This window comes from Ceratotherium simum, chromosome 3 (assembly GCF_057802395.1).
Source record: "Ceratotherium simum simum isolate JZ-2026a chromosome 3, ASM5780239v1, whole genome shotgun sequence".
Lineage (NCBI taxonomy): Eukaryota > Metazoa > Chordata > Mammalia > Perissodactyla > Rhinocerotidae > Ceratotherium > Ceratotherium simum.
The window spans coordinates 70,335,705-70,355,036 of NC_141902.1; positions in this window are offsets into that span (position 1 = coordinate 70,335,705).

Below are 19,332 nucleotides of genomic sequence, written 5' to 3' on the forward strand. Positions count from 1 at the left end.
ACAAAAGCGAAAACAAACAAGTGGGACTACATCAAACTAAAAAGCTTTTGCAAAGGAAACCATCAACAAAATGAAAAGGCAACCTACCAAATGGCTGAAAATATTTGCCAATCACCTATCTGATAAGGAGTTAATATCCAAAATATATTAGGAACTTATGCAACTCAATAGCAAAAAACCAGACTATCTAATTGAAAAATGGGCAGAGGATCTGAATAGACATTTTTCCAAAGAAGACAAACAAATGGCCAACAGGTTCACGAAAATGTGCTCAACGTTACTAATCATCAGGGAAATGCAAATCAAAACCACAACGAGATATCACCTCAAAATGTTAGAATGGCTATTATCAAAAAGACAAGAAATAACAAGTGTTGGTGAGGATGTGGAGAAAAGAGAACTCTCGTGCACTGTTAGTGAGAATGTAAATTGGTGCAGCCACTATGGAAAACAGTACGGAGGTTCCTAAAAAATTAAAAATAGAACTACTATATGATCCAGCAATTCCACTTCTGGGTATTTATCCAAAGAAAACAAAAACACTAATTTGATAAGATATATGTATATATGTATATATATGTATATATATACACACACATACATATACAATGGAATACTATTCAGCCATAAAAAAGAATGAAATCTTGCCATTTGCGACAACGTAGATGGACGTTGAGGGTATTGTGCTAAGTGAAATAAGTCAGACAGAGAAAGAGAAATACCGTATGATCTCACTTATATGTTGAATCTAAAAAAAAAAAAAGCAAAAAACCAAGCTCATAGATACAAAGAACAGATTGGTGGTTGCCAGAGGTGGGGGTTGGAGATGGGAAAATGGGAAAAGAGAGTCAAAAGGTACAAATTCCTAGTTATAAAATAAACAAGCCATGGGGATGTAATATACAGCATGGTGACTATAGTTGTATTGCATATTTGAAAGTTGCTAAAAGAGATCTTAAAAGTTCTCATAAGAAAAAAAATATTCTGTACCTATGTATGGTGGCAGATGTTAACTAGACTTACTGTGGTGATCATTTTGCAATATATAAAAATATCAAATTGTTACATTGTACACCTGAAACTAATATAATGTATATCAATTATACTTCCATAAAAATAATAGAACAAAATAAAAAATAATAAAAAATAATAAATAGAAATACAAAATGGGTTTCACTGGGCTAAAATCAAGGTGTTGGCAGGGCTGCATTCCTTTTGGCGGCTCTAGGGGAAATTCATTTCTTTGCCTTTTCTGGCTTCTAGAAGCTGCCTGCATTCCTTGGCTCATGGCCTCCTCCACCATCTTCAAAGCCAGCAGCATAGCATCTTCAAATCTCTCTCTCTCTGACTTTGCATCCACCGTAAGACCCCCTTCTCCCAGGCTGACCCTCCTGCCTCCCTCTTATAAGGAGCCTTGTGATTACGTTGGGCTCAGTTGAATAGTCCTAGATAATCTTCCTATCTCAAAACCCTTAACTTAATCTCACCTGCAAAGTCCCTGTTGACGTCTAAGTTAACATAATCGCAGGTTTTGGGCATTAGGACATGGGCATCACATCTTCAGGGTCCATGAGTCTGCCTACCACAAGCTCCAAACCCTTGGCCCGGCAGCCAGGGCCTTGAACCTATGAACCTGCATTTCCTTCCAGTCAGTCCACACCCACACCCACCTCTCCCGGCCCACATGCTTCTCCTCAGTCACTCTACACGCCTGGCACTCTTCTACCTCCCACATCTTTGTTCCTAGAATTCTCCTCCCTCAAAATTCAGTGCCTCCGATCCAATCCCTCCTTCGAGGCCCCACTAAAGTCACCTTCACCAGGAAGCCACCCCTGACCCCCAGATGAGAGCGGCCTCCTCTCCTGAGTTGCACACACAGATGACGGCTCTGAGAGGCGGCGTTGCTCGGGCTCACAGCCTGGCTCTGTCATCTGCTGCTTGTGTGACCTCCTGCAAGTTAACGTCTATGTATCTTAGTCTAAAAGATCTCATCTACAAAACAATAATAATGATAATCAAAATGAAAAATAAGAAGAATGGTGGTTTTATATGGTTGTGTGAGGATTAAATGAGAACATGTGCATAAAATGCTCTAGCACAGAGCCTGGTACACAATAAAAGTTTGATTTAAAACACGGTCCTGTTTCCACTGTTACTGGTGTCCAAGACTCCCCTCTTAGCTGGACTGTAACTCCTTATACGTAGACCAGTGTTACCCTCGTGCCCCCAAAGGGTGCACCCGGCACAGTAACATGGGCTCGCTGATCTGCGAGGGATGGAGGAATGAACACACAGCTACATTTATTTGCAATCATCTATCTAGCTGAATGTATGATCAGATCCTTGGAACCAGCAGGAAAAGCAGGCTCCCATGGCCCCTGGCTGAGCAGAAGTGGCAGTTTAGCTGTCAGTGGCAAGGAGGAATTCTCCCTAAAATATAGCAAAGAAACTTGGAAAATGTAGAGGTATCTGGGAAGGCTTCCCAGAGGAGGTGTATGAGAAGCATGGAGTGAGGAGAGGCAGGGGGATGTCCGGCCTCTCTACCTGGGCTCCCCACCGCTCTGCCCCTTTACATCACCTTCTTCAGCCTCAGGCCCTGCAGTGTGAATGTGATTCGGAACGGTGGTAAAGCCCTAAGAGAAGTCAGTTATAGATGCTGAAAAGGTCCCTGGGGATGAGATGGCTCTTCTGTGATGCAGGGGTCCTCAAAAAACGCTGATCAAGGCAGACCCCAGCCGTTCCCAATCAGCCAGGGTCAGGGGCTCTTTCCTCCAGGCCTTCTTGGAGGGGAGGTTTCAAGTTCTGTCTGGGTTCTGTCCCAGGGAGACCTCCATAAAGAATGGAGCTCCTCAAGTCCTGCCAGGCAAGGATGGTCTATTGGGGTGACCAGATTCTGGTTTGGGAAAAGAAAAATAGTTTTGTCTCTTGGGCAACATTACAGAAACGAGTGCCAATTCATTCAGCTGTGACTGTGCCCTGCACTGTGAGTTCTGCTGAGCTCCTGAGAACGAGCAGGGAAGACTCCATTCCCCAGGTCAGTGCAGTCTCCACACCCCCTCATCCTACGGCTGCAGAGGCCTCCTCTGAGCTCCCACCCACAGCTTGGAGGCCCTCGGCCCTGGAGACGGAGGCCTGGGTCGGAGGTCAGACAAGCTGGGTTCTGGTCCCACGTCTGTAATGGCTGGCTGTGGGACCTCAGCGTGTCCCAGCCCTCTCAGAGAGTCCCTATCTGTACGATGGAGTTATAACGCCTCCTGGTAGGGCTGTCCTGAGGCACACGTGAACCTGGGATGTGGATGCCTGGCACGGCTCTGGGCACATGTGGCACCAGTGTAACCTCCTCTCCTCCCGTGTTTTGGAAGGCCAGGCTCCTAACACCGTTAGGCCAGGAAGCAGCCACTCACACCTGAGTGTGAGCTTATCTGGGCACTTCATTTCTTCCCAGCTAGTGCCCTCTGGACATCAAGGAGCCGGGGCTGGCAGAGGAAAGGGTCGGCTAGAAACTGAGAGGGCCCCAGCCCGGCTCTGCTAAAGATGCTCCCCCTTTGCCCCCCACAGCCTGGCCTTAGAGGGTTGTCATTAAGTAGGACATGGGGTTTGAGCAGGGAGCAGATTCTCCATGCTTGAATGTTCAGCCCCCAGGATGAGCAGCGTTGACCTGCCCCAGCCTGCCTTGGCCCTAGCTTCTGGTTGCCTGGGCCACTCGTCAGGACTCTGGGGCCCTTGCTGGTTGTCCTCACTCCCCATTCCCAGCCATCCCCTGGGGATGTCACAGACGCAAGGGCCCAGGCAGAAGTTGGAGAGGTCCCCAGACTCAGAGCAGACCCCCACCCTGGGATCCTTGATGCTGGGGGTCTGTGCCAGAGGAAGGTATTCCCCGGCCAGCTCCTAGGCTGGGAGAGAGAGACTTGTGTACCCCTCCCCCCAGTTCACCTCTCTGTCCCTGCCCAAAGCCACAAGCCCTTTCCCTCACATCGGCCAGGCTATTTCCTCTCTTGGGGCCTGTTTCCTCCTCTGTGCAACAGAGGCAGAGGGCTGGAGGAAGTGGTCTCCAGGCCCATTAGATCTGACATTCACTGACTTTACCCGAGGTAAGTGCTCGCAGGGCTTTTGAATGATTAAACTTTTGCAGCGCCCTTGGCCCTTGCCCAGGTGAGGCCCCTGAGAGACAGGTGTGCATGTCAACGTAGTCACTTTACAGGTGAGGAAACTGAGGCTCTGAGAAGCGAAGGCCGCACCCGGGGTCATGCAGGCTGAAACCAAGTCGTGCTGACTCTCAGTCCAGTGCTCCTTCCCCAGCCTCAGCCCACTCCCCAACTTCAGGGACAGCCAGCCCGAGGAGGGTGCAGCCTGGGCAGCAACAAGCATCCTCAGCCCCGAGGCTCTGTCGCTGACGAGAGCCCTGGGGAAAGTCGTCCAAACCTCCATTCTTCCCATGATGATCTGCCACTGTCCCAATTTAGAGAGCTTTCTCAGGCCCCAGGGCAACAAAAATTATAAACACTAACTCATTGAAAGCTTCCACACTGCTCTAAGTGCTTTCTGTGTATTTAACTCACTATAACCCTGTGAGCTAGGAATTATTATGACTCCGTTTAACAGATGAGAACATTGAAGCACAGAGAGGTTAAGTAGGGTATTCAAGGTCACACTACTTGTAAGCAGCTATCTTATCCTAGGTTTCCCTAAGAAACAGAGCCCATGGCAGAGCTTATGTCCTAAGGCTTTGTTCGGAGTGCATCCTGGGGCATAAAAGTGAGGGGGAAAAGGAGATAAGGCAGAAAATGGAGGAGCGCAAATACCAGGTTGAGAGCGTTTCTGAGCAGTCCACCGTTCCCCAAGAGCAGAGCTCTTTGCTCCTCGCAGAGGACATCTCGACAGCCCCTGTGCCCTGCACTTTGGACCATCCCGCTGAGGGAGAAGGGAGGGAACTTCCTGCTGTCTCGTTCCCATCTCCTGTGTCTCCACAGGAGGGAGCCAGTGCAGAGTGAGGAAGGCCAGACAGGGAAGGAGCATGGACGAGGGCGTGGGAGGTGTGAGTCCTGCAGGTGGCAGACCAGATCCAGTCTCTGTCTGCACCCCTCGCCCTCCCGTATTGACCTGTTAACCTGTCTTGGATTGTGTGAGTCATTTTCTTTTCCTTTTTGCCTAAGCCGATTTCAGTTAGGGTTTCTGCCCCTGGCAACCAGTAGGCCCCATTCTACAGATGAGGAAACAGACTCAGAGAGGTGAGGTGACTTGGTCTGGGGCACGTAGCTAATCCAAAAACCAGTGTGCTCAGCCTCTGTCCTGTACCATCCAGATCCTGAGAAGGCTGGTCACGCGGCCCTCGATCCAGGTCTCTCCAGGTGAGGGAGGAAGGTGGCTCCTCTGCAGAGGCTGGGCGGGCCTCGGGGTTTGCGCCCTTCCTTCTCTTCTGCCGTAATTGCCTCCCCTAAAGGGCTTGGTCCTAAGCGGTCCCGTCACCAACTCCCAGCCCAGTCCCCACTCCTTAGAATCCTTTACACGCCCACATTCTTTGGCCCCGGTTCACAGGAAAGCTCCGCTCTGGTGGCCTAAGTCTCTGAGAACGAGCCCCTGAGAGGAGTGTGAGCCTCAGAAATCCCTGGAGGCACCTCAGCTCTTATCCTGGGACCCAAAGCCTTCCCATTCAGTATAGAAAGGGACCCAAGAGGACACGGATGCAGCCCCGGGCCTCAGCACCCGCGGGTGCAGAGGGGTCTCATACCTGGGCCCTGGGACCCCATGTCCAGGGCACGCTGTGGTGGCTGACAGAGGTGTCCAGGGGGCAGATGAAGGAAGGCAGTTTCTGGGGGTGGAGGTGGTGATGGCAAGATCTGTGCTTCTTGGAAAACATGGCAGGTGGGAGGCGTTGCGGCCAGCAGGGGCCAGCAGAGGCCAGTAGTTCTCCTGCCCCTCCCAAGCCCTGCACCTGGACCAAGAGGCCTCAAACTGGAGCCCCAGGGTGCAGCATTTCAAAAATTCCAAAAAAAAGCATCCTCTAATACATACATGTGGTAACAAAAGAGTAGCCCCAAAGAGCTGATGCTGAACACACACAGCAACGCTCCCCCTGCCCAAGCCCCAGAGGTAACTTTTTTAACCATTTCTGTTCTTAACACCTCTTTGAGAGGGTTGCCTGGGTTTAAAGCACATGCTTATCTCTCTAGGTCTTGACTTATGAACTACAGATGAACACGTATGTGCTAGGATTGACCTCGTTACACCCAGCTCCCCTCCCTGCCTCCTGCCAACACGTGACCTTCGTCCTTGAACTTTCGGTTTTCTCATTTGCTTCTGTACCTTTAAACAGCATGTGTACATGCCTCTACTTCTTGTTCCATCCACTTTTCACAGGATCTGAGAGCCCTCAGTGCAAGACGAGGATCTGAGCGACCCCTACTCCCACTTACCTCCTGTCTCCTGTCAGCCATTCTTTTTAATTTTGGCATTGTTAAGACGAATAACACATTCTTGAATGAAAACAAAATTAAAATTGCCCAGCTTTTCCTATAGCAGATTCCAAAAACGTCCTGTGATCAAATATTATAGGTGGTACGTGGATAAACATTTAAAAGATAGTTTCATATTAATTTTAATATGCATTAGGAAATATATGTGTGTGTATATGTATATAATGAATCCTTCGATTTGTGATTTCACAAATCTAACTGCTTGGAATGAAGCTAGAGTCAAATTTTAAATTTCAAAAGTGAGTCAAGGTGAAGAAAGACAGGAAATTGTCACTGACTAGTGCCCTGGGGAACTCAAGGGTGGGTTTGGAAGCATTTAACTGTTGTTATGTTAAGGAGACAACCAGTAGCCACCCTGAAGCTAACCAGCCTCCCTACAAGAGCTATGCCCATGACCTTGCCTTATTTTTAATGCAAAGATCTCTTCAAGAGGAGATTAAGCATCATAACCATAATCTGCAGTGTACCCGCCTCTCCCTTTTGAATATTCATTCCCTAACCAAAGTTCCTCCTTCCCTTTGTTCAGGGACACCATGACTTTGGAAATGATTCCTCATGGCCCCCTATTTGCTGCAAATACACTTTACTTTGTGAGACAACTTCCACTGGTGTAGAGTCTTATTTAACTCACGAGGAGGCGGGCCCACTTGGTTCGGTAACAAAATGATATACAATTCCAGAGGTATGCAGATATAGCAAAATCATGAAGGTAGTTAGGAGATTGATTGGAAAACTGGTCTTGATTTTCAAAGCTGAAAACCAGTGAGAACAGCAACTGCTTTGCTATGACAGCACGTATCATCCACAGCCAAGGCAAGCGGCCCTCTGAGGTGATGTTGCTGATGGGGTTCAGGGCAAGCGGCCCCAAGGTGTGCCACTCTGTTGTGCGGATTATTTTGAGCTGAAGGCAATAAAGGCTCAGAAGAATCATGAAGGACATTTGACTTACCCCCAAGCTACCTAAAAGAATTTAAGGTAAGAGGCCTGTCCTCAGGATAAACCATCACCATAGATAAATCTGGGTATTGATAGACTGGGAGGGTCCTTGCTAAACCCATTCTTATCAGTTTTGTTTACCAAACATTTACCTTTGTAAGGGAAATCTCCATTTGTAAAGATATCTCCCTTTCTGTACTGGAAGGGGGGTGGATGACCTCATCTCTATAAATTTGTCAACTAGGAAAGCGAGGCCTTAAATCTTCATATAATAACCTTACTCTTATTTACTGTGCTTTTCTGGTAATCTCCCATAGCTGACTCCCCCTACCCACAACATCCTCTTTTGTCTTTACCTGAATCTATTTAAGAGGACAATCTCCCCCATTTTGTTGAGAAACCCAGTTTTTCCAGGTCTCTCCCATGTATACATGTTATAAAGCTCTGTTTGATTTTCTCCTGTTATTCTATCTCATGTCACTTTAATTTGTAGCCCAGCCAGAAGGACCCAGAGTGGGTAGAGGGTAGTCTTCCTCCCTTTCACTGCCTTCTCCATAGGCCAGTGCCACAGACCCTGGGCTATGCAAGAAACAACGTGCCTAGCATCAAGGACATGGAGACTCCATTTTCTTCCAATTGATTGTTTACAATTGAAGGGGAGGAAGACTATCCTCTAGCCACTCTGGGTCCTTTCTGGCTGGGCTACAAATTAAATTGACATGAGACTGAATAGTAGGAGAAAATCAAACAAAGCTTTATAACATGTATACATAGGAGAGACCTACTGGGTAACTTGACAAGATAGCAGAGGTTCTCTCCTTAAATAGATTTAGGTAAAGACAAAGGAGGATGTTGGAGGTGGGGGAAGTCAGTTATGGGAGATTACCAGAAAAGCACAGTAAGGTTATGATGCAGCCTCACCTTCCCCATTGATAAGTTTCTAGAGATGAGGTCATCACCCCTTCTTCCCAGTACAGACAGGGAGATACCTTTACAAATGGAGATTTCCCTTACAAATGTAAATATTCAGTAAACAAAACCGATAAGAATGGGCTTAGCAAGGACCCTCCCAATCTATGATACCCAGAGTTATCTATGGTGATGGCCTGTCCTGGGGACAGGCCTTCTATCTTAAATTCTTTTAGGCAGTTAAGTGGGGGGGAGGTCAAAGTTTCTTCCTGAGTCATCTGAGCCTTTGTCTTCAGCTCAAAATAATCCACATACCAGAGTGGCACATCTGGGGGCAGCCTGCCCTGAATCCCATCAGTTCCCTCCTCTGAAACTTCCCTGGAAGTTTCACAGTCCTTTTGAAACTTAAAGAAGTTTCATAGTCCAGAAGCTGAGTGGTAGATTGTCCCATCTCACACATTTCTTAGTCCTGATAATAGATCAGTCTAGTTAAGTTCATTTTATTTTTTTTTTTATTTTATTTTTGGGGGTTTTTTTGTGTGTGTGTGTGAGGAAGATCAGCCCTGAGCTAACATCTATTGCCAATCCTCCTCCTTTTTTTCCCCTTTTTCTCCCCAAAGCCACACTAGATAGTTGTATGTCATAGTTGCATGTCCTTCTAGTTGCTGTATGTGGGACACCGCCTCAGCATGGCCTGACAAGCAGTGCCTTGGTGCGTGCCCAGGATCTGAACCCCGGCCACCAGTAGCAGAGCGTGCACACTTAACTGCTAAGCCATGGGGCTGGCCCCCAGTTAAGTTCATTTTAGAAGGCAGAGATGCAAGTGGGCTCCCAAAGTTAGGCCTATATGGTGGAAGCAAGCAATCAGGTATTTAATAAGAAGCATTTCTAAGGAAACAAAAGAAAAACAAGATTAATGGTTAGAGCAAATTATAAACCAGTTTTTGAGCTCAGAGGACAGCCAGTTAAGATTTCTAGATGTCAGTGTCGAAGCATCTTTTGTAGCTTACTTTTGAGTGGATTACATAGCAACAGACAAGAATCTCTCTTAAGTTTATATAAAGTCCTCTAGCTTCAGTTTGCAAGGCTTCAGTAAAAAGCATAGGTTCAGTTCTCAATGATTCCAAATAAAAATGAGGGGAAAATTGAAAACGTTAGTTCAGAGATTGGTAGCCAGATATCTCGCGAAACCAGAAGAATTCAGGATCCTGTCCACTTTATAGGTAGAAAACAAAAAACCTCAAAGACAATTAACAGAACTAGGATCTAATATCCACAAATGTGTACTAGAGTTTCCACAGAAATAATTTTTCTCTCTAAAATCACCCTCATTTTTACCAAAGGTAGCTAAATTAAGACCAACTAGTTTGTAAAATAAGCCTAGTTTCAATAAATTTGGCCCAATTATTTATATAAGTACAGCAAGAATAGCAATTGATCATATAGGCTCTTTTAAATCTGCTTTGCTGGAATTTTTTATAAGGAATCTCGGATTGAACTTCAAAGGCCTCTTGAGGCCAGGAAAGCCAATCCAAGGATTTTGTCATCAGACTTTGCCTGCAATACTTACAGATTTGGGTGTATTCCTCTCTTCTTGAGGTCCCCCAAAATATTGAGGTTCCTTTCACCTGTCAGATAAGTGACATTCCTTACATACCCAGTAAGCGTTGCTTGGAACACTGTACATAAGGCACCAGGCCAATATTTTCACTTGGCTTTATTCCATAAAGTCCAATCTTTGTCTCTCAAAAGCTGTCTTGTCATATTTGAGTCTGTATGTTTTTCTCAAAATATGATATTCCAGTCAAAGCCTTGGTAATATAACCAATGTTTCCAATTGTGTCCTGTTATAAAGAGAACAGATTCTTATTGAACTTATGCAAATAACTATATTGCCATGAAATAAGAATATTCACTTACTAAGAGTTTCCACATTCTAGACGGATCAGGTAGAGAGAAAAAGATAAATATTTCAATCCTGCTTACAAAGGTATAGTTTACCAAATTGCTATAAGTCATAGTTAGCTTAAGAGAAAAGAGTTCTCTTTAAATCTGAAAAAACAAATCGTTTTTAAAAATCAGCAATATTTCAAACAAAAGTCATAAAAATCATAATCATCCTCATCAGTTCATTCAGTCCTGTATAATTGATTCTTTTCTGTTTTTTTTTTAAAGATTTTATTTATTTATTTTCCCCCCAAAGCCCCAGTAGATAGCTGTATGTCATAGCTGCACATCCTTCCAGTTGCTGTATGTGGGACGTGGCCTCAGCATGGCCGGAGAAGCGGTGCATCAGTGCGCGCCCGGGATCCGAACCTGGGTCGCCAGCAGCGGAGTGCACGCACTTAACAGCTAAGCCACGGGGCCGGACCCCTGTATAATTGATTCTTGATCTTAATCTTCTGTTAGCAGTTTTATGAGGCCATTAGTTTCTCCATTAGAGTTTTGTAATTTCTTACCCAGTTCAGTTTTATAACCTGAAAGTTTTTCAGAAACTTGTATTCTAGAGTAAGCACCAGAGTCCTCTCTGAATCTCTCTGAAGATGAAAACATTTGCAAAAGCAGAATAAAACAATAACTGTCTGTAAACAACAAGACCCCAAAGTGGCAATTGAAAAGAAATTTGGTTAATTTCTGTGACATACAACACTATAAGATAATAACTAGAATTATTACTGATAACCAGGAAAGATCAGAATTCTAGGAATGTTGTATAATTTTTAAGACACTTTGATCAATAACATTTACCTACATAATACCACCTAAGAAGGTTTATCATCACTTATTTGACAACGCTTCTCATGTAATTTAACATACCAAATAAGCCTAGTAAGTTTAGTATCTTTCTCCTTGTAGGAAGAGAGCAAATTTCTTTGAGAAGTTCCAAGGCCCCTCTGAAAATTCTCAAGGGAAAAAAAATTTTTTCTTCTTCTTCCAGGTCAAAAGAAAGACTTCATTCAGGATTTGAATAATTTTTTTGTGTGAGGGGGGAAGCTTGTGAAAAACATCAAAAGGGGTCGGCCCCGTGGCTTAGCGGTTAAGTGCGCGCGCTCCGCTGCTGGCGGCACGGGTTCGGATCCCAGGCGCACACCAACGCACCACTTCTCCCGCCATGCTGAGGCCGAGTCCCACATACAGCAACTAGAAGGATGTGCAACTATGACATACAACTATCTACTGGGGATTTGGGGGAAAAAAATAAATAAATAAAAATTATAAAAAAAAATATCAAAAGGTTTTAAAACACTTGATCAAACAGGAAACAACACTCACTGTGAAACAATGCTCAGTTATCCATTCAATCAAAGTGACAATAGAAACAGTCAAGGGCAAGTAGAGAGTTAAAATAGTCAAAAAAACCTTAATAGAGAGACCTCCGTCCTTTTGAACATAGGAAATTATTTTAACAAAACATAGATTTTTCTGTCTTTTAGGCAGACTTACTCAAAGGTAAAGAAAAACCTTTTATAGCCCCTCAGACGAAAAGTTCAAGAAAAATTATCCTTTTAAGAGAAAGAAGACCAAAGTTTAATTTTGAACCAGCTTACTTTTGACATTAAAATTCATTTACTTAATTGGATTTAGTTTAATCTTAGCCAACTTGACCAAGCCTAAAACTCCTCAGGGTTTTACTTTCACAAACTTTCTGTCACTTACTTTTTACATTTAGAATTTGCTCCATGCCTTCCTTTCTTCCCTTCTAGTACTGTAGGACAAATTTACCTTTCTTAAACAAAAATATTTCCATTTTTCATACCTTCTTTACTAAAAACATATATTCTTACTTTCCTTGAATACAAACATGTATTCCTTATTAATTTCTAGTAGACTTAATCATATATTAGAATTTTTAACCCTTAGAAATCTTAATTTTTAAGTAAAAACTAAGAAGTAAGCAATTATAAACTTTCTTTTACATTAGCATTCTGTAGCTTGGCAAATTTATAAACACTTTTCATAATTCTTGAAACATGTTATAGTACAATCTTTTAATAAAACACAAAACATGTTTACCAACAGACCCAAAATACCTTTTAGTTTTTCTGTAATAAGAAGCCAAAAGTCGATAAACTTATATTTAGTAATTAATATCTAACATCCTATCTTATTTGAAAATGCTCTAAATACTCAATGATTTTTTTATCATTTAATTTAATTTAGCAAAACTCCAAAGTTTTAGGTTACCAAAAAAAACTTTGGAAGCTGTTCTTTCAAGTATGCAGATCATAAAACATAATTATTGTACCCAAAAACTCCTACTCATTTTCATCTATCTAAATCATTTGTTCCCAACAATTATGTTTCGATTACCCACGAAAACTTCACGAGACATTAGACAAAGTCAGCTATCATTTAAAGCTATTATTTTGCTGACGAATTTGTAACAGGGATAACATGAGCTTATTTGACTAGCAAACCCAGGCTGCACATTGGCATCATATCCAAATACTGGCAACTCTGAGGATGTGCCTATTTCAATCAAACCAACAAAATTAAACCAGCTTTCATTTACCAAAGATTATTTCATATCATGTTAACTTGAACGACATATAAGCACTTTCTTTAAGCCAGTTAAACAGAGCTCATAGTGTAAGTGAGCATAAGTGAGGTCATCTTGTTACACTAAATGGCCCAGCCCCTCCTCCATGTGACTACTCACTGTGCTGCACGTACTCCAAAAAGTTCACATGCTCTCCTGATTTATGGCCTCCACTTACGTATGCACTCCCCAGTAGCTTGATAAATTAAAAACTTTGTTCTATGAGTTTCTCTCCAAGAACAGGCTGACCACAGGCGGGAAACACACCTACAACGTATTCATCACAGCTGACAGAAGAATGGAACACCTGGAGCCTGTCACACCTGGAGACCAGCATCCCTGGACCCCCTTTCTTCCTGCCCATCTTCCCTATGTAACTGTCTCAAGATTCTGTGATCTTTGAAGATGGGTCTTTGAGACATTAGTCACCTGTCTTCCGATTTGCTGGTTAATCTAATTAAACTTCGTTTCTTGATCTCTAACTCATTGTGATTAATTGGCTAAGATTGCAGTGAGCAGAGTGAGCCCACTGCTCGGTATCAATGGTTTTGACTATACCATCCAGAGGTAAAATATCACACAAACGTAACATACATAGAAACACACACACAAACAACAGACAGATGCAACAAAGGTTTTGTAGCCTCTGTTAAAAATTTTAGCAGTTTGCATCTGCAACAGCTTCTTTTCCCATTTTTTCTTTCTTTCTTTCAGTCTTAGGAATCTGGGATGGGCTAGATATTCCTTTTGTTAAGCACTTGCGCAAGTCTCCGGAGTTCAGAATTCGGAGTTCAGAGGGGAGGATATGGGATTGGCAAATGAACTTTGAACTGCTTTCTTGAGTCGTACCTCAGGCCTTGCAGAGATTTGCAAGACAAAGACGGGTGTTCCAGGTCCCCAAAGAACTGGATTACAGTTTGAATGACAAAGAAGTTGATCCACCCTTCCAGCTACATTTTTTTTCCAGTTGGTTTTTTATATATATATATATCAGGGAAAATTTTAACTTATGTGGTGAGTCAAAAGATTTGTATGTGCTAAAACTTTCAGGACAATGTATCACACCTTTAAAAGTCTGCACCTTTCTAAGTGTACAATTTAATCCTAGACCAATTTACCTTGGTGGAGGAGATTTTATTGTCCTGATATTAGCCTCTAGTTTTTATCTCATACAGTATGGGCTCAGGCAACCGTATTGACTCCCCCTTTTGTAAATTTAATTACCACTGTCTGAAGGACAGATTTATATGCTGTTTTACAATCAGGCAGGGGAAACATTCTCCAGTGAGTCACAATGTTTATCCCCACAATACAATTTATAATATAATCAGGCAAAAAAAAGATACGTCACATAAACCCCATAAATATATCAATTTTTCTGCAAAATTTCATCTGAATTCCATCAACTCTTATACCTCTAATCATAGTTTTCATTAGGACTTTATCAATAGATCTTGGTCTTATAATTTTGGACAGGGGAAGCATTCCCAGTCAGACATTTTAAAACATACTCAGGCAAAGTTGATATAACCTCTTTGTATAAAATTAATTCAAACGTTCCAACCTTTATAATCTTAACAACACTTACACTTTTACATTTTCTCAATTTAGTTGTAACCTGAGTCAGAGTCTTAAGCCTAGTCATTGTTTTTTCTTTTTCTAATGTGGCCTTTTCATAGGTATCAATAAAACAATTATGATGAGAGCTCTCACAAAATTTTTTTCCCCAGATTTAGAAGTTTTCCCAATTTAAACAATCCGTCATCTGGCCACATTGATGAGTAGGATCTTAACAGCATCTCATACCAAAGCTTTAACGATGGATGCAAGTGGTGTCCCCAAAAGAGATCCAGAGAATTCACTCCCCCAAAGAAGAAAACACAACAAGCAATGAAGGTTGAGACGACAAAGGCCCCTTATGAAAGCAAATGGGACCCCTTATGACAAACCCCTGAGAGCAAACACAGCCGGACAAAGGCAGCATCTGGCCGCGAAGACGCCTGCCGGTATGTACATCCTCTGGATGGCACAGACCAGAAAGGTCACAAAGCCAAGCCCTCAAGACGTAGAACAGACAAAAGGAAAAAACCTCACCTGATATGCACATTAACAGCTTTAGCTAAGCCTTGGGTCTCTTGGACCCAGAAAAATACCTAGCAGGGAGATGCCATGGGGTTGAGGATGGTGTGTGCTTTACAGAGTACCTCATTGTTGCACGGACATTTTCTTGAACTTGGCAGGGGACCTGTGTCATCTACCCCATTCCATGACCAACTTTTCTTTTCACAGGAGACTTCTTGTGCTGGCAAGTGCCCTAATGGCTCTTAACTGCTCGACTCACACCCACCAAATTTGCGGCCTTTTGGGCTTCCAAGATGCCCTTAGCTTTTCACTTCGTTTGCATATTCTCAGACAACAGCCTTATAGAGATGCCTGTGTCTTATGACAAATGCCAAAAAAGACAGAAACAAGGAGCAATAGTGACTATTTCTGGGAGGAGAAGGATCTACAACCAATGAGTACTCAACCAAATTTCCTAGAGTCACTGAGTCTGAGAAGCTAGCTTCACCAATGTTTTCTCTTGCTAACCTAAATTTAGAAAAGGAAAAAAACTCACCACTTGCATTTCCACTGGACCCTGCAGGCAGAGATCTGGGAGACTGACATGGTAAGAACTTTTTACCTCATGCCAGCTCTTGTCAGGGGTCCAGGAACTCTCAGCAGCAGTAGTCTAGGAGCGAAGAGCCTCCAGCCAGTGAAATTTTTATGCGGTCCAAGTCGCCAAACTGACGGGGAGGAAGACTATCCTCTAGCCCACTCTTGGTCCTTTCTGGCTGGGCTACAAATTAAATTGACATGAGACCCAATAGCAGGAGAAAATTAAACAGAGCTTTCTAACATGTATACATGGGAGAGACCCACTGGGTAACTTGACAAGATGGCAGAGGTTCTCTTCTTAACTAGATTTAAGCAAAGACAAAGGAGGATGTTGGGGGTAGGGGGAGTCAGTTATGGGAGATTACCAGAAAAGCACAGTAAGGTTATGATGCAGCTTCCCCTTCCCCATTGATAAGTTTCTAGAGATGAGGTCATCACCCCTTCTTCCCAGTACAGACAGGGAGATACCTTTACAAATGGAGATTTCCCTTACAAATGTAAATGTTTGGTAAATAAAACTTTGATAAGAATGGGCTTAGCAAGGACCCTCCCAATCTATGATACTCAGTTATCTATGGTGATAACTAAGGACAGGCAGTTCTTAAATCCTTTTAGGCAGTTAGTGGGGGGGAAGGTCAAAATTTCTGTCTGAGTCTTCTGAGCCTTTATTGTCTTCAGCTCAAAATAATCCACATACCCGAGTGGCACATCTTGGAGTAGTCTGCCCTGAACCCCATGACAATCATGCCACATTCATACTTGTACCATGGTTTATTTTTGCAAGTTCTTTTCCTTGGTATTCCTAATCACCTTTTTTTCCTTATTAACCAGAGGGCATATCTTTAGGTTGAATCATCGTCTCAGTCAGATCACCTGTTACATGGAATCCCTCTCTTTGCCTGGAGACACCCAGGAACTGTTTCCAAAAGGACCAGTTTATTATACCCCAGTGGCTGAGGTCCATGGCTGTACCATGAGCACACCAATGGGTCACAGGTCATTCATTTGATGAGTGTTTCTTGAGCACCTGTTCTGTGCCTGGCACTGTTCTGGATACTGTAGGTAGAGAAGGAACTGAAGAGACAGAAATCCCTGCCTTCTAGAAGCAGGCATTCTGGTGGACAGATGGTAAAACACACAGTACACGAGAGTCAGATGATGGTAAGGGCAGAGGAACATAAACAGAAAGTGGGTAGGGAGTGCTGTTGGGGTGTGGGTATAGATGGGAGGGTCAGGGAACGCCTCGCTGAGAAGAGATATGAGTAAACACTGAGGAAGGTGAAGGAGACAGTCAGCCATACATGGGATAGTGTGTTCCAGTAGGAAGGAACAGCCCATACAAAGGCCCTGAGGCAGGAAGAACAGCAAGAAGGCCAGTGTGATGGGTAGGGGACAGGGAGATGTAGAAGGTGAGGTCAGAGAGATGGTGGAGACTGGATCATAAGGGGCCTTGTGGCCCAATGTAAGGACTTGACAAGAGATTCTCCCATATTGAGGTATATGGGGTAACTATTCGGGTTCAAAACTGATTGGCTTGAACTAAAAAGCCTGACTTATGGCCTATCAAACATACATTGTACATCTGCTTAACCATTAAAGTAAAGAATGCACTCTCTTAGGATAAGAATCCATACTTCCCCTCCTACACCCTATTGGAACACCCTATTGGTAACGCCCAGATTAGTCCCTTTCCCAACATCAGGGTCATGCTGACCTGCTAATTTGCAACTGAATACCTCTTTGAAATTTTGATGAAAATGTATCCTGGGTGTGTTTAATGTGTGTTCTTTATTCTAAAAAGATATAAGATTTACTGAAAACCGTGCTTCTCTAGAACACTTTCCAAGGCCTCCCTGGGTTATGATCCTCATTCTGGCTCAAGCGAACTCACCTTATTTCTCTTATCTATAGAATGGTTCTTGGTTATTTTGCCTCCACAAGCTTCAGCCTTTGTTCTGAGAAGGGAAGCTTTTGGACTATTCCGGCAGAGGAGCAATGTGCTCTCGGACTTCAGTTATAACAAGGCCTTCATGGCCTCAGCCCTATGCAAGGGGTCCAAGACCCCACTCTGCTCAAGGCAGCTCACTCAGGTCCGAGACTGGGAAGGCCGTTCGCCCACAGCTGATGGAGGGCGGGGGCTCCACCCTCAGCATACGCTGTTCTCTGTGTCCCTTCCGGTCCCCTCCCATGTCCAGGACTCCTCTTTCTACCTTTTCTCTCCTCTGCCCAGCCAGCTCAGCTTTATCTAATCCCTGGCAGGGGAAGAACTGGCTCTGCGTGCGCATTTGCGTTATCTGGTTCTAGGTCAGCAGCTTCTTGGAATCTTTTGTCTCTGCTTTAGAGTGGACCAGCAGAGGAAACTTGGCCCCCACAGGGCACCAACGGAGGGAAGGAGGCAGAGAAGTATGCAGAAGACCAGGTTATTACCAGGAGACACAGCGGTGCCACAAGGAAGCTCTTACTGGCGACCAGCTCTGTACTGGGCGTCTGCCTCGTCTCCCAGTTCATTCCTGTCGAGGCAAATAACCAGGAACCATTCCATAGATAAGGAGGGTAAGGTGACTTTTACTTGAGTCAGAGTGAGGACCATAATTCAGGAAGCACTTTTCCACAAAGGAAGAAAGCGTTCTGGAGAAGCATGGTTTTCAGTACACGTTCTTAGAACAAAGAACATACATGAAACATGCCCAGGATACATATTCATCAGTTTCAAAGAGGTATTCAGTTGCAAATTAGCAGGTCAACATGCCCCTGATGTGGGAGAGGGAACTTATCTCCAGGACTACTGATACAGGCCTGGGGAGGGGGGCGGTACTGATACTGGCGGGCGTGGGAGGGGAAGTATGCACTCTTATCTTAAAAGAGTGCATTCTTTTACTTTGAAATAATGTTTAATGCATTCTTTACTCTAACGGTTAAAGCAGACGTAGAATGTATGTTTGATAGGCCGTAAGTGAGTTTTGAACCAGAATAGCTACCCCGTATACCTCAATAAGTGAAAATCTCCTGTCACCCCTAGCCACGGCTCCAAGAAGCAATGATCACTAACCCACCCCTGCTACAATGACGCTCACGCTCAGAAGGGTGGAGTCGTTTGCCCAGGGTCACCCAGTTGATAAGCAGAAGAGGCAGGAGTTGAACCCAGGGCTGTGTAACTCCAAGGCTTGGGGGTTTCCACTTCCTGTGGTTCCTCACTGTCAGGTAGGGACCTCCCCGAGGATCTTCACAGAGCTAGGAGCCCTCTCCCTAGGAAAATGCAAACACACACACATACACACAAGTTGCCTTTGACTTCAGGGGGGTCCGACTCCAGGTAAGAACACCTGTCCCATCCATGGCCTGTCTCTTTGGAGAACGTTACCGTGGGCTGGGCTCTGCCTTCCCACGTGGCACTGGCCCCAGAGAGTCCTGGAGACACCCTGTTCCCAGCCGGCAACCCCTCCCGCTTCACCCTGCCCCCCACACAGCAGGTACCGACTTCCCCAGTCCACAAACTCAGGTGGGCAAAAGTGCAGCTTCATTTTTGTGTAACTCGATGAAATTTTTTTTCTTCACTTCTCTCCCCTCTTCCTCCTAATAGCAGAACAATTTCATCAGTCAATTTCCCACAAAACTCTATCATTTTCAAGTTTAAACTTAGTCAAGTTCCAGAAGTCCCAGTTCTAGGAATTTATCCTCAAACAAGACTAGCTCAAGTACAGGGATGTGGTTGTTGGTTGCAGCATTGTCTATAACAGCGAAAGAATGAACACAACCTAAATGTGCATCGTACTGGACTGGTTGAATGCAGCCGACCAGCCCTTCTGTGGAATGCTG